We start from the raw sequence: 16,406 nt of genomic DNA, 5'->3' as shown, positions 1-16,406 counted from the left end.
ACACTGCTCATCAGAACAAAGAGCCATAGGCAGGGAGACATTCTTAGAAGTTGATTGACAATAGTGAACATTATGTACAAGTGATTAACACCCGTGGCCAGGCTGTGCAACTAATTCTCCTTAAATTTCCTAACCCTGTGGCTACGTCATGGTGCTCCCTGGACATCCACAGCCGAGATGGAGGCAGCCTACTGACTCTGACGCCCGGTCTGTGATGACTTTGGCGGGCATCCTCTGGAGGGCCAAGACTTGGAGGGCCCTGGCCTGCTTTTGGGGTCCTGCTGTGTGGCAGTGGCATCCTCTTTGGCCTGTGAACCTGGATCTGCAGAGGTCACAGGAAGAGGGGAGAAAGATGGGCTGGTCACTCCCAGAGTCACCTGGGCAGATGGCCCCGGAGTGTGCATCTGCTGATCCTCCTCCCTATGGGTGCCCGAGGGCACCTGGCTGACTCCGTGAGCGGAAGGGCTAGTTGAAGTGAGATCAAGCTGCCCCGCATCCCTCTCGTGTACACACTGTTGGAGGCCAACTATGGCATCAGTGATGAAGTTCAGCCTGCACAGCAGTGCAGGAGTGACGTCCTGGACCAAGGTCTCCATGATGGCCACTACCCTGCCAGTATTGACATTGGTGTGTTGGAAAGCCGGCGCTATCACCTCAGCCTGAAGACGGGTGGACTCCGTTTGCTCCTTCCCAGATGTGCCTGCGAAAGCAAAGGGAGATAATTAGTGCATGGCAATGGCCTGTGAAACAGGACACATCGATCATTGTGCCATGCAACCTGAGGAGTTCAGTGGACATCCTTTCCTGATATTCCTTAGCTTGCCTTTGCCGCTCCAGCAACTGAGACGTAACCGAGTCCAGACACTCCTCATCTGACTGAGACTCAGCAATGTTCTGGCCTCCAGCAGTCCTCCGAGTGTCAGGGACCTGGGACGTCCCAGCCTCCGCCTCCTGTGGATCAGAAATTGTGATGTGCTCACCAGATTGTGATCCCAAGGCTACTCTAAAGCTAGGTCCCAACGAGGTGTGTGTCTCTGCGCTGGTGGAGGGTGTGGGTGAGCGCTGTGATGGGTCTTCAGGGAGGGTGCCTCCAGATTCCTCTTCAGAGGTTTGTTCGGGGCATGATTGGAGGCCCTGGGTTGTGGACTTCATCTTGCTGCAAAAGCAAGGGGAGATAATTAGTGCATGGCAGTGGCCTGTGAAAGAGGACACATCACTCACAGAATGGTTGTCTGGTGGATGTTGCACTGCTGGATCCTCACTTGGTAGAGCAGCGTCGACCTTACCATCAGCACAGGAATGGTCCCGGTAATCGCCAGCCAGCTGGATGGCTCCGTCTTCAAATTCTGTGAGAACTTTGAATTCCAGCATTCCTTCAGCTGCCTGTGGCCTTTCCCTCCTGTTGTGAGCCAATCTGTCTGCATGGTTACAGATGGGGACAGTGTATCAGGACGCCTGCGGGGCCAGATGATAAGTATGCCTGGCCTGTGTGGGTGGTGAGTGGTCCCTTTGGAAAGGATGAGGACAATGACAGTGTGTGTGAGAGAGTGAGTGGTGAAGTCCCTTGAACTGGCAGTGAGTGAGGGCCCTGTGGAAGTGTGAGGGTTTGTGAGTATGTGAGTTGGGAGTGATGAGAAGAGTGACTTACCCTGGCGGAACAGAGGAGATCATTCATCCTTTTGCAGCACTGGGTGGCTGTCCTCTTCTGACCACCGCTGTCACCACCTTCCAAGCTGGGTTGGTGACTTTGCTACCCATCCTGTGACTAGAGTGGGGGAAGAGCACATCCTGTCAGGCCTCTACGGCATCCAGCAGTCGCTTGAGGGATCCGTCGTTGAAGCAGGGGGCTGCAGTCTTTATGCCTTTGCTGGCCATGCCTCCTGGGCAGCGGTGGTGAGCTGGCAGCGATGAGCACTTTGCTGGCAGCTGCCTTTTACAGATAGCGTAATGCAACAGCATAGTGATGGCGAGCGGGCGATTGAGAACCCACCCGCCATGGAAACGGCATGTTTTGCGGGAGTGAATATATAATGCGCCAGACTCGGGAAGATACAGCGTGAAAATCCATCATTTTCATCAGTGGGTGGGATTCCATTTTACCCACCCGCCACCGCACTTAGTGCTGAATTTTCCCAAAATTGCACCAAGTATTACTGCAACCATATCTCGTAAAGAAAGACAGATGCAAGCTAGTTTGCTGTTTTCTTAATTTTTTTATTTTCTGTAAAAGGACATTTTGTTGAGACTTTACGCCTGGCACTCATCAGGATAATCACAAGAGTACGAATGTCAGGGGAAGCAATAACTTATACTGTATGAGACGATAATGCTGATTGGTTGGCAAGTGGACTCTGATTGATAGAGGTGTCACCACAGAGAATGCAGTGGTTATTGGTAACTGGCAGTTAACTTCCAACCATTGTTTGAAATTTAATTCAAGCAGCTTGACTCTGGGCAAGGCGTTGCCCTGAGGAATGAGCCAGCGAATGGCTGTCACTTATTTTGTTTAGCTGAAACAGGCACAATGTGTATACACATTCTTTGTGTTTGAAAAGAACAGGATCTAGTGTATGTAGCTTCCAGTGCACGTAAATGCCGCACACTGTGAGCCCTACTGACAATCTTAAATTGGTTGTCAGTGTAATTCTTAGCACATTGAGGGTTACTTAGCAAATGGCAATCACAGAATCACATTGTACGGCCCAAAGACTGGCGGATCATATGGAGTTGGAGAGGCAAGGTTTGATCAGGGATAGTCAGCATGGCTTTGTCAGAGGGAGGTCATGCCTAACAAATTTGATTAAATTTTTTGATGAGGTGACCAGGTGTGTAGATGAGGGTAGTGCAGTTGATGTAGTTTATATGGATTTCAGCAAAGCCTTTGACAAGGTCCCACATGGAGACTTATAAAGAAGGTAAATGCACATGGGATACAGAGTAATTTGATAAGGTGGATTCAAAATTTGCTTAGTTGTAGGAAACAGAAGGTGATGACAGAAGGCTGCTTTAGTGACTGGAAGCCCATGTCCAGTGGCGTACCACAGGGATCTGTGCTGGGTCCCCTATTATTCGTCATTTATATAAACAGCATAGATGACTATGTGAGGGATAGGATTAGTCAGTTTGTAGATGATGCAAAGATTGTCTTGGTGGTTAACAGTGAAGTTGAGTGTCTTGTGCTACAGGAAGATATAGACAGGATGGTCAAATGGGCAGATAAGTGGCAGATGGAATTTAACCCTGAAAAGTGTGAGGTGATACACTTTGGAAGAAATAATTTGACAAGGAAGTATTCAATGAACGGCATGACACTAGGAGGTTCTGAGGAACAAAGGGACCTTGACATGTGTCCATAGAACTCTGTAGGTGGAGGGGCATGTTAGTGGGGTGGTGAAAAAGGCATATGGGACACTTGCCTTTATCAATCGAGGCATAGATTACAAAAGTAGGGAGGTCATGTTGGAATTGTATAGAACCTTGGTGAGGCCACAGCTGGAGTACTGTGTGCCGTTCTGGTCGCCACATTATAGGAAGGATATGATTCCACTGGAGGGGATGCAGAAGAGATTCACCAGGATGTTGCCTGGGATGAAACATTTAAGTTATGAAGAGAGGTTGGACAGACTTGGGTTGTTTTGTTGGACCAGAGAAGACTGAGGGGCGACCTGATCAAGGTGCATAAGATTATGAGGGGCATGGACATTGTGGATAGGGAGCAACTGTTCCCCTTAGTTGAAGGGTCAGTCATGAGGGGACAGGTTTAGGGGGGATGTGAGGAAAACCTTTTTTACCCAGAGGTCTGGAATGCACTGCCAGGGAGGGTAGTAGAGGCGGGTTGCCTCACATCCTTTAAAAAGTACCTGGATGTGCACTTGGCACGTTATAACATTCAAGGCTATGGGCCAAGTGCTGGTAAATGGGATTAGGTAGGTAGGTCAGGTGTTTCTCACCTGTTGGTGCAGACTCGATGGACCAAAGGGCTTCTTCTGCATTGTGTGATTCTGTGATATCAAACAGCATGTCCCTTCTGCTGTTTGCAACAGGCAGGGTACAGACCGTATTCAACCAGCCCGTGCTTGCAAAACTCAAAACTCAGTGTTCAAAGCAGATGTGATTCCACAATTGGGCAACATTTGCTAAATAATCCTTAGTGTGCTAAGACTTATGCTGACAACAGTGTGGCTCATTTGAGTGTACTGGAAGCTACATATATTAATACACAAGATCCTTTCTTTGCAGACAAAATGAACATGTATACACATTGTGCCTGTTTCAGCTAAACAAAATAAGTGATAGCCATTCACTAGTTCATCCTCTGGGTAATGCCTTGACCAATCAGAGTCAAGCTGCTTGATTAATAATTTCAAACAATGCTTGGCAGTCAACTCTCAGTCACTATTAATTGGTGCATTCTCCATGGTGACGCCCCTACCAATTAGAGACAACTTATCAACTAATCAGTTCTCTCTTTTCATAAAGTAGAAGCTGTTGCTTGCCCTTACATTGGTATTCTTGCAATTGTCCTGATGGGTGCTAGGCGAAAAGCTTTGGCAAAATGTCTTTTTTCATTAATACTCAAGTTCTGCATTACTTGGACTGTTTTTATTTTCCTTGGTGCATACAATTATACAAACCTAGAGCCTAGCAGGTGGACAGCCAAATATTGTTTTTGAGGTGTATTTTTCTATGTGTGGGGAACAAATAGAGGAGACTTTCCCTCCAGGGATCTCTTGATCTCCAGCTGGAAGTTCAGCAGAAGCTCAGTGGAAACCTTGAGGAAACATGTAAATGGTCAGTTTAACCATTTGCATCACTTCTATGGACAGTGGAAGGTGGCAAGGGGAATGGCTGGAAGTGTGTCTCATTGACCAATCCACTCCTGCTTTTCCACCACTATTCTGCATGATTTTAGGCAGGATAGTGACGGGAAATGCAGCCTTTAGCATCACTATCTTGCGTATGTTGATGGCACTTCAAATGTAGTTTGCAAAAATTCCATTTGTCTGAATATTAAAATATTGTGCAGAACTAGTGGTATATTTCCCATTCTGGTGACAAAGTAATTTAAACTGCTAATGAAGGAGTTTGGCAGTAAGCGTTGTTAGAATATAATCTTGATTATGTTTCATTCATTCCGTATGGCGTTATCTCAAGTGTAAACAGTAGGGTGCAATTACATTTCTTCCTTTCAGACTATGAATAAGGGAGTTTTCTATCAGTCACAGCTAAGTATACATTTAAAACTGGCTTGTAAGGAAGTTGTTTCTCTTAAGGCTACTGTAAATTTGCCAGGGAATATTAATAATTGTAGATATCCTCAGGCAATATGAGACAATTGACCCACATCTCTTGGGAAAACTGCATTTCAAAAGTGATTAAGCGGCAAAAGTAAATCTGAAAGTTTTACACTGGTACCTTGCAGATAACTAATTTTTTGCTGAATTCTAAGAGAGCTTATAGATATCAGAGACATAAAAAATCCTCCTTGCTCGGATTCCTAGAGATATTTTGTGTAGTTTGTATCTAAATTTTAAGGGCAATTCTAAATTTCTTTTTGGAAAAATATGCTTTTTTTTAGAAAAATGCTTTTTAAAAACAAGTACAAAAACATATCAGATAATGCTGTGCTGAACCCTTGAGTATTTTGAGTATTATGGACATTTGGGATTATAAATAATCATTCACAAGTAGACCTGAAGATAATGAATAGGGGGTGCCTGACTAAATCTGTACAATGTGGCTTTTAAGTCATAGGCAAGTAGTCTTTCTGAATAAAGCGCTTCAAGAGGTAAAACACCGAAATTGTAGAGGGGTAACACCAGTTGGCAGCCTCATTACACTGCCAGTTGCCATTTCCATTGAAGTTCATATGTGGTTGCAGAAGCAGAGAAGTACCATGGCATGCCTTTTAAACTCTGCTCCATTTACCTGGGTAGAATGTAATTCAACAAGCAAATGGATTTATATACCACCCTTAATGAAGTAAAATGTCCCGTAGAAAATTGAGGGACAGAGGCACTGGATGGCCCAGGATAAAGTTACGCAGCTAAGGAGATCCCTAGGGAGCTACTAGAACTAAGAATCAACCTTGTACCATTTTATTACTTGGAGAAGTGATTTAATGCCATTGTATAAATTACAGAAGAGAAGTAAAAACTCTAACCAGATATATTTGTTAAATATCGGCTGGCAGGCAAGACACCATGACCAGAGGTATGAATTCTCTAGCAGTGGCATCAGAGCAATGGGGACAACCATTTCCACCTGGGGGTCCCAACCTGGGACATGGAGCGCCCAAGATGAAAAGCTCTCTCCACCAGGAAGCCCCTGGGAGGCTGCCTTGATGTATCTGGCCATTTATGCAAATGACAGGGAGGAGCCATGCCAAAGCCAGTAAATTCTTGGTAGTGATGTAAAATGGCCATTAATTGGCCAGTTAATTGAATTAATTGGTTGCTTTCCTCTGGTTGGCAGACAGCCACACCACTGGCATTTCCACTTCTGGGAATATTCCATGGCAACAGGAATATGCTGGGCTTCTTTCCCAAGGCCTCTCACCATCATTTTACAAGCCCTCCCGCCTCCCTACCTCTCTCCAATGGCTGATAAAGTTCAGCCCAATATCCCTATTTATTGGAGAATCCAGAAGGAACCATAAATGCACGGTGTTTATGAATAAAGATAAAATTCTTTGCTGAGAGAGTAGATAGAATGTGGAACTTGCCACCACTGGAAGGAATTGGGCCAAATACGTTAGGTGCTTTGAATAGGAAATTAGACAAATACCTGGAAAACATATAGAAAGAAATGCTTGAAAGCTGAGATGAGTTGGATAGAATGAGAGGAGACTAGGGTGGAGTATAAACATTGACCTGAATTTTCGGCTTGGCAAGCAGGGGTGGGGCCCACTCGCCAAGGCGTAAAATGGCACGTGGTGACATCAGGCGGGCGTCCCAACGTCACTGCGCAGCATTTAGATGTTCAGTTTGGCAGGCATGCAGCCAGGGGCCGAACTGTCAAAGGCCTATTAAGACCATTTAAAAATCAATTAAAGTAATAAACTGAGCTGCCTGTCCAACCTTAAGGTTGTCGGGCAGGCGAAGAGCCCCAACGGCCTTTGCATTTTTCATGGAACCTCATCCACGGGCAGGATGAGGTTTCATGAGGGGTTTATAAATTAAATGCATTTCTACATTAATTTTCATTGATATGTCCCAGCTCATGTCACACTGTCACATGGGGGGACATGTCCTGAAATTTTTCTTTTCTTTATTTAAATTTTTGAAACTTGAACTAATCTACCTGAGGCAAAAACAAAAATAGCTGGAAAAACTCAGCAGGTCTGACAGCATCTGTGGAGAGGAAGACAGAGTTAACGTTTCGCGTCTGTATGACTGTTCATCAGAACTAAAGAGAAATAGAAATGTGGTGAAACATAGGCTATTTAAGGGGATTGAGACAGGTGGAGCTGGATAGAAGGCCAGTGATAGGTGAGGCAAAGGAAAGATTGCTAAAGATGTCATAAACAAAAGATCAAGGGCGGTAGGGGGGGTGTTGATAGCGGTGATATTAGCTAAAGGATGTGCTAATGGTGACATTGAGGGTAGAAAGCAGGATGAGCAAGTGACAGATAGCCCTAGTGGGGGTGGGGTGGGGGAGAGGGATCGAAATAGACTAAAAGGTGAAGATAAAACAATGGATGGAAATGCATTTTAAAAATAGTAATAGAAATAGGTGGGAAAAGAAAAAATATATAATCATTATTAGAAAAAAGGGGATCAAAAAGGGGTTGAGGATGGAGGAGAGAGTTCATGATCTAAAGTTGTTGATGTCAATATTCAGTCTGGAAGGCTGTAAAGTTCCTAGTCGGAAGATGAGGTGCTGTTCCTCCTGTTTGCATTGGGCTTCACTGGAACATTGCAGCAGGCTAAGGATGGACATGTGGGTATGAGAGCAGGGTGGTGTGTTGAAATGGCAAGCGACAGGAGGGTCTGGGTCATGCTTGCAGACAGACCGAAGTTGTTCTGCAAAGCAATCACCCGGTCCGCGTTTGGTCTCTCCAATGTAGAGCAGACCACATTAGGAGCAGCGAATGCAGTAGACTAAATTGAGGGAAGTGGAAGTGAAGTGCTGCTTCACCTGAAAGGAGTGTTTGGGCCCTTGGACAGTGAGGAGGGGGGGTAGTAAAGGGGCAGGTGTTGCGCCTTCTGCGGTTGCACGGGAAGGTGCTGTGGGAGGGGGTTGAGGTGTAAGGGGTAATGGAGGAGTGGACCAGGGTGTCCCGGAGGGAACAATCCCTATGGAATGCTGACAAGGGGGGTGAAGGGGAGATGTGTTTGGTGGTGGCATCATGTTGGAGTTGGCGGAAATGGGGGGAGATGATCCTTTGAATATGGAGGTTGGTGGGGTGATAAGTGAGGACAAGGGGGACCCTATCATGGTTCTGGGAGGGAAAGGAAGGCGTGAGGGCGGATGCGTGGGAGATGGACCGGACACGGTTGAAGGCCCTGTCAACCACCGTGGGTGGAAAACTTCGGTTAAGGAAGAAGGAAGACATGTCAGAGGAACTGAAACAAAAGCAAAAATAGCTGGAAAAATGCAGCATGCCTGACAGCATCTGTGGAGAGGAAGACAGAGTTAACGTTTCGAGTCTGTATGACTCTTCATCACAACTAAAGAGAAATAGAAATGAGGTGAAATATAAGCTGTTTAAGCGGGTGGGACAAGTGGAGCTGGATAGAGGGCTAGTGATAGTTGGAGACAAAAGAGAGATTGCTAAAGGTGTCATAAACAAAGGTCAGAGGGGTGTTGACCGTGGTGATATTTACTAAAGGATGTGCTAATGGGGACATTAAGGGTAGAAAGCAGGGTGAGCAAGTGACGGATGGCCCTAGTGGGGGTGGGGTCAGGGGAGGGGATCGAAATAGGTGGAGATAAAACAAAGGATGGAAATAAATTTTAAAAATAATAATAGAAATTGGCAGAAAAAGAAAACTATATGTACATAAAAAAAATACATATTATTAGAAAAAAAGGGATCTAAAAGGGTGTGCGGATAGAGGACAAAGTTCATGATCTGAAGTTGTTGAACTCAATGTTAAGTCTGGAAGGCTGTAAAGTACCTAATCAGAAGATGAACATATATTTCACCACATTTCTATTTCTCTTTAATTCTGATGAAGAGTTATACGGACTTGAAACATTAACTCTGTCTTCCTCTCCACAGATGCTGTCAGACCTGCTAAGCTTTTTCAGCTATTTTTGTTTTGGTTTCAGATTTCCAGCATCTGCAGTATTTTGCTTTTATGTCAGAAGAACTGTCTTGGAAAGTTGCATCATCGGAACAGATGCGATGGAGGTGATGGAACTGAGAGAAAGGGATGAAGTCCTTACAGGAAGCGGAGTGTGAGAAGCTGTAGTTGAGGTAGCTGTGGGAGTCGGTAGGCTTGTAATGAATTTAGTGGACAGTCTATCATCAGAAATTGAGATAGAGAGGTCAAGGAAGGGAAGGGAAGTGTCAGTGATGGACCATGTGAAGGTGATGGAGGAGAGGAAATTGGAAGCAAAATTGATAAAAAATTTTTCCAGGTCCAGACAAGAGCATGAAGCAGCACTGAAACAGTCATCGATGTACTGGAGAAAGAGTTGTGGGAGGGGGCCTGAGTAGGACTGGAACAAGGAATGTTCCACATAGTCCATTACCCCGTAAAGGGGCAGGCATAACTGGGGCCCATGCGGGCACCCATAGCCACACCTATTATTTGGAGGAAGTGAGACGAGGTTAAGGAGAAATCGTTCAGTGAGAGAACCAGTTCAGCCAGACGGAAGAGAGTAGTGGTGGTTGGGGATTGTTCGGGCTTCTGTTCGAGGAAGAAGCTGAGAGCCTTCAGACCATCCTAGTGGGGGATGGAGGTGTAGAGGGATTGGACGCTCATGGTGAAGAGGAGGTTGGGGCCAGGGAACTGGAAATTGTTGATATGATGTAGGGCATCAGAGGAATTGTGGACGTAGGTGGGATGGGACTGGACAAGGGGAGAGAGAACGGAGTCAAGATAGCAAGAAATGAGTTCCTTGGGGCAGGAACAGGCTGAGACGATCGCTCTGCCAGGACAGTCCTGTTTGTGGATGTTGGGCAGTACCTGAGGCATGCGTGAGAGAGCACCGGCCCTGACTCAAGTAACTTCCCCCCGCCCCCCCCCCCCGCCCCCCCGCCCACACAGGGAGCGCACAGCGCTTCCAGGCACACGTCACGCTGGGCAGGCCCTAATTGGCCCGCCAGCATAAAATGGCAGCATGGACCTGATCGGGGGGCACCAATCAGGTTCTCACCCGCCCCCACAAAACCCCCCTGACGGGGGGAAAATTCTTCCCATTGACACACACCACCTAGACCAAATCTCCTGTTTCTTTGTTGCATCATCTAAGGGCAGAATCATCCCAGATTTGCACTAAGTGCGGTAGCAGGCGGGAAAATGATGTTTTACCCATCGGCCGCAATGGCGGCTTTTCACACCGTATCCTCCCAATCCCACTTCATTAATCATGCATTCCCGGGATACACGCCATTTCGCTGATGTGCAGATTCCAATTTGCCTGCCACACGATCACCCTGCCGCTAATGTCTAAGAAAACAACTGCACAGAGAAGCAAACTGGGCTTTGAAATCATCCTGCAGCATAAGGTTGGAAGGGCAGTGAAAAACGTACGTTAATTAAGACTTTAATGACCTTAAGAGGCCTTTTTAATTGTCGGTGTGCGCAGTGCCAATTCCTGCTTGCGCCCGCTGACCAAAATATCGCGCAGTCGCGCGTTGACATTGGGACGCTTGCCTGGCATAAACACGTGTCATTTTACACTCTAGCAGGTCGGGCAAATGCCTGCCCACCGAGATAAAAATTCTGCCCCAAATCTATGGGCCATAAATGTAGGATAGGCACTAAAATATCAAATAGGAAATCCTAGGGAAATGTCTTTTCCCAGAGAGTGGTTAGAATGAAGAACTTATTACAAGGATCAGTTTATGTGAATAGCATAAATACTTTTAAGGGGAATCTTAATGAAAGTATGAGGGAGAATGGAATAGAAGGATTTGTTCATAGAGTTAGCTACAAAATGTGCAAGGAGGTTCATATGGACTATAAAGAATGGCCTAAATCAATTGGGTTGAAAGGGTTGTTCCGACGCAATGCATTCTATGCAATTCTACTCAGGAGGCCCAATCAAATGATTGCTGCACATGGAAAGCAAAAAATATTGGAGAAGCAATTGGGCCTATTTCATCAATTTTGAAGGTAGAAAATGGGGGCACAGGTGTTTAATTTAGGCAGCCAACCACAGGCCCTGGACTACTATCAGATATGCCCAATGTAATTTTGGTTGAGACATCCATGATGCAACTTAAAGTGGGTGTTTTGAATTTTATGTGTTGACTGAAGAACATGTTGCCTTTTTTAAGGGCCCTTATCTGAAACAGGTCAGTCTGAACTAAGGAAACACAGGACCTGCTCCTCTTGGCTTTTTCAGGAGTTAATACAGCCTAGAAAGCAGCATCAACCAAAAAGTATGGTTCATTTTGAACAAAGACCTTTGAGTGGAATCAGGTAGTGTGGGGCTGCTCCATCTAGCTCCACAGGACTTCTGAGGGCAACTGCAAACCCAGGATTATCCCTCACCCATTAGTTCCCCTCATCCCACATCCCTCTCCTTAGCATTTACCAAAGGGCTGCTGCCAATTCCTTATAGCAGCCTGATAATAACCTCTACTTCAACAAGCTGCCTGTACTAGGCAATGTAACTTATCTGGCATCAAAATGAGATACAAGAAGCTTTATTATTAAGACCTCTTCATCCACAGGAATTGTTCCCAGTATCTAGGTTTGCAATAGTCTTGCAGAATTAACAAATCTTTACCCCATTAATTGCCATGTGCATTGCATTTAAAAATTCTGCTTACCTTTTGTAAAACAGGAATGCTGTATCTGATTATTTTTATTATATAATAGCTATTCATTTTAAAATTGATTCCTTTATTCATATTAAAAGGAGATTCATGTTGAGTATAAACACCAACATAGATTTATTGGGTCTATTGGTCTGATTCTGCACTGTAAATTTCAGCGTAATTCTATGTTGGTACATATTCTATTCCAGTTCTGATGAAGAGTCATACGGATGCGAAACGTTAACTGTATTCCTCTCCGCAGATGCTGTCAGACCTGCTGAGTTTTTCCAGCTATTTTTGTTTTTATTTGTAATTCTATGTTGACTGGCCTTGGCAAATCCATATGCAAGCAAGGATCACAGAAAAAAGCTTCCCAACAAACATTACCCTTTGTTTATTCAGGATTTTCCTGCTTGTATTTCAAGTTGAAGTTAAGGATCACCGTGTCACTGTTACAGCAGATCTGTTCAAATGTCCATCGACCACCTGCCAGCACACAAAATATTGATGGTTTCAAGCATATTTATGAGGATAATGGAAGCCAGTTGTATGTTTATAAATATTTGCCATAGATTTAGGGCTTCACTAACAAAATATCAGTCCCAATTCAAACTTTGTGGAAGTCCAGAAAAAAATTGCGAAGTGACTGTTAACCATCTGTGTTGGACAGAATTTTGAAATGCCTGCAGCAGTGGTCTTATCAGCAGGGCTGGCAGCTGTCTGCATGTGTGTGTGTTGGAATGTCATGTGGTATATAGAGGGATGCACTGTGCTACATAGCTGTAGGTGAAGCTCATACCAATGGAAGGCATGAAACGTCTCTAGTAACAAATTGTTTGTAGGTGATGAGAGTTTCACACCAATAGGACAGTGGGGTTTTATTTTAAGGACTGGTTTTCAGTTTTATTTTAAAGAATAGGTTCATGTACATTTTTCTCAGGTTAATGATAAGGGGGGCAAACTCAGTCTTACAGATTTTCCTGCAACTGTACCCAGACTCATTGAATGGTGTTAGATATTACCTAGCCCTGACAGTTTACTCCATTGCTCAAACATGAAAATTACAAGAAACAACAAGGCAACACTCAAAGCCTAAATTAAATACTAATGTCTTTACTAAGATAAAGGCAGAATACTGTGGATGCTGGAAATCTGAAACAGAAACAAAAAATGCTGGAAAAACTCAGCAGGTCTAACAGCACCTGTGGAGAGAAAGACAGAGTTAACATTTTGAGTCCATATAACTCTTCTTCTGGGCTAAAGAGAAGTAAAAATGTGACAAAATTTATACTGCTTAAGGGGGGTGGAGAAGGTGAAGCTGGATGGAGGCAAAGGAGACATTGCAAAAGATGTCGTAAACAAAAGTTCAAAGGGGTGTTAATGGTAGTGGTACTGGCTAAAGGAGGCCCTGATGGTGGCATTAAGATCAGAAAGCAGAATGTGATAATAGCAGGACAAGAGTAAGCACTCTGGAAAGAACAACATGAACAAATGACAGATGACCCTTGTGGGGGTGGGATGGGGGGAGGGGATGGTGGTGGGAAAAAGATCAAAATAGGATAAAAGGTGGGGATAAAACAATGGAATAAAAGAAAATAAATAAAAATAAAAATAAGTGGATAAAAAATAAAAATTGAAAATGGATATTGTAAAAAGGCATAATAAAGGGGTGGGGATGGAGGAGAGAGTTCATGATCTGAAGTTGTTGAACTCAATGTTCAGTCCGGAAGGCTATAAAGTGCCTAGTCAGAAGATGAGGTGCTGTTCCTTCAGTTTACTTTGAGCTTCACTGGAACTCTGCAGCAGGCCAAGGACAGACATGTGGGCATGAGAGCAGGGTGGTGTGAAATGACAAGCGACAGGAAGGTCTGGTTATGCTTGCGGACAGACCAAAGGTGTTCCACAAAGTGGTCACCCAGTCTGCATTTGGTCTCTCCAATATAGAGGAAACCGCATTGGGAGCAGCGAATGCAGTGGACCAAATTGAAGAAAGTGCAAGTAAAGCACTGCTTCATCTGAAAGGAATGTTTGGGCCCTTGGATGGTGAGGAGTGAGGAGGTAAAGAAATGGGTGTTGCACCTTCTGCGATTGCATGGGAAGGTACTGTGGGATGGGGTTGAGGTGTAGGGGGTGATGGAGGAGTGGACAAGGGTGTCCCAGAGGGAATGATCCTTAAGGAATGCCGATAGCATGGGTGAGAGGAAGATGTGTTTGGTGGTGGCATCCTGCTGGAGTTGGCGGATATGGCAGAGGATGACCCTTTGAATGCGAAGGCTGGTGGGGTGAAAAGTGAGGACAAGAGGGACCCTATCACTATTCAGGGAGGGAGAGGAAGGTGTGAGGGCGGATGTGCAGGAGATGGGTCAGATACGGTTGAGGACCCTGTCAACCACAGTGGATGGAAAACCTCGGTTAAGGAAGAAGGAAGACATCTCAGAAGCGCCGTTTTGGAAAGTGATACCATCGGAACAGATGCGACGGAGGTGAAGGAACTGAGAGAATGGGATGGAGTCCTTACAGGAAGCGGGGTATGAGGAGATGTAGTCAAGGGAGCTGTGGGAGTCGGTGGGCTTGTAATGAATATTGGCGAACAGTCCATCACCAGAAATTGAGACAGAGAGGTCAAGGAAGGGAAGGGAAGTGTCAATGATGGGCCATGTGAAGGAGGGTTAGGAGGAGAGGAAATTGGAAGCAAATTGATACATTTTTCCAGGTCCAGATGAGAGCATGAAATGGCACTGAAACAGTCATTGATATACCAAGAAAAGAGTTGTGGGAGGGGGCCTGAATAGGACTGGAACAAGTAATGTTCCACATACCCCATAAAAAGACAGGCATAACTGGGCCATGCAGGTACCCATGGCCACACCTTTTATTAGGAGGAAGTGAGACAAGTTTAAGGGGAAATTGTTCAGTGAGAGAACAAGTTCAGTCAGGCGGAGGACAATGGTGTTGGATGGGGATTGTTCGGGCCTCTATTCAAGGAAGAAGCAGAGAGCCCTCAGACCATCCTGGTGGGGGATGGAGGTGAAGAGGGATTGGATGCCCATAGTGAAGAGGAGGCAGTTAGGGACAGGGAACTGGAATTTTTTGATATGATGTAGGGCACCAGAGGAATTGTGGATGTAGGTCAGAAGAGACTGGACAAAGGGAAAGAGAACAGAGTCAAGATTGGAAGAAATGAGTTCCGTGGGGCAGGAACAGCTGACACAACTGGTCTAATGGGACAGTCCTGTTTGTGGATTTTGGGGAGGAGGTGGAAGCAGGCTGTCTGAGGTTGGGAGACTATGAAGTTGGAAGCTATGGATGGAAGATCTCCAAAGGAGATCTTTTACTTATGACATTTTTGGCAATCTCTCCTTTGCCTCCACCTATCGCTTCTATGCAGCATCATCTGCTCCACCTCCCCCTAAACAGTTTAAATGTCTTTACTAAGTTTGATAGGAACACCAGTTAATAATACAATGCACCTATTAGCATTACACCCATTAGCAATACACCTGGTTGTCAAAACATATTACTAGTTATGAATGATAATTCAGTGAACGGTCAACATCCTGCCAATCATATTCTTCAGCAACTAATCAAATTGCCCAGCTAAAGCCCCAAATCACTCTTTGCAATAATTTTTATATCTTTCTTTCCAAGGTGGGCAGGATGTTTTGTTGACAGCTTCATACTCTCCTATCAAAATTTACCCTAAGCTACAAGTGTCCAATTAAGGGTCTAATTATTTGTTCAAGCACAATATTAGAGAATTATTTGTTATGTATATCTGCTTTAAACTTCCTCCAGCAATTTCATCACTTGTGGATGTTACAGATGTACAAAGATCATTATTAACAAATACAACAGCAGCTTCCTGTCCTGGTCACACACTTTTCATAATCACAAGATAATTAAACAGTCAGACTTCTTATCAGTTATTACTCGGTCAATTAAAGACAGAGTTTATCTGATAAAGCGTATAAAACATGCCTTCTTGTGGAGTTAGTTTCTCTGTATTTCAAAAGAAGACAAGCACTGACGTCATCAGTCAACACCAGTGTGTGTCAGTTTCTACAGCTTTCAAAACATACTGGAACACTTAAGACAATTCAATTAGCATTTTTTTAAAACTTGTTACATCACGTTGACCTTTTATATTGGTGGTACTACACATTACATCTCCATGTTCTCTCTGTATTTATTGTTGTTTATTGGTTTCAACATGACTTTTTGAGCCCCTTGCTAAACATCCCATAGCCTCGAATGTGTTATTTTCTGTCAGAGACCAGTGACTGCGTTTATTTGTAATGAAAAGCAGCCTACAACTTTGCAACGCTTTTTAGCATTTACAATGCATGCTGGTAAGTTTCAGTCAATTTCTGTACTCTTATCGACAGCAAACAACATCCCTATTTTATTTAAACTATTGATGCTTCCCTTGGGTCGAACACCTTCTGCAAATCTCAGTCACAAATTT

The sequence above is a fragment of the Carcharodon carcharias genome, chromosome 1, assembly GCF_017639515.1.
Source record: "Carcharodon carcharias isolate sCarCar2 chromosome 1, sCarCar2.pri, whole genome shotgun sequence".
Taxonomy (NCBI): Eukaryota; Metazoa; Chordata; class Chondrichthyes; order Lamniformes; family Lamnidae; genus Carcharodon; species Carcharodon carcharias.
The sequence above is the reverse complement of the archived record's forward strand: the minus strand, read 5'-3'. Positions refer to the sequence as shown.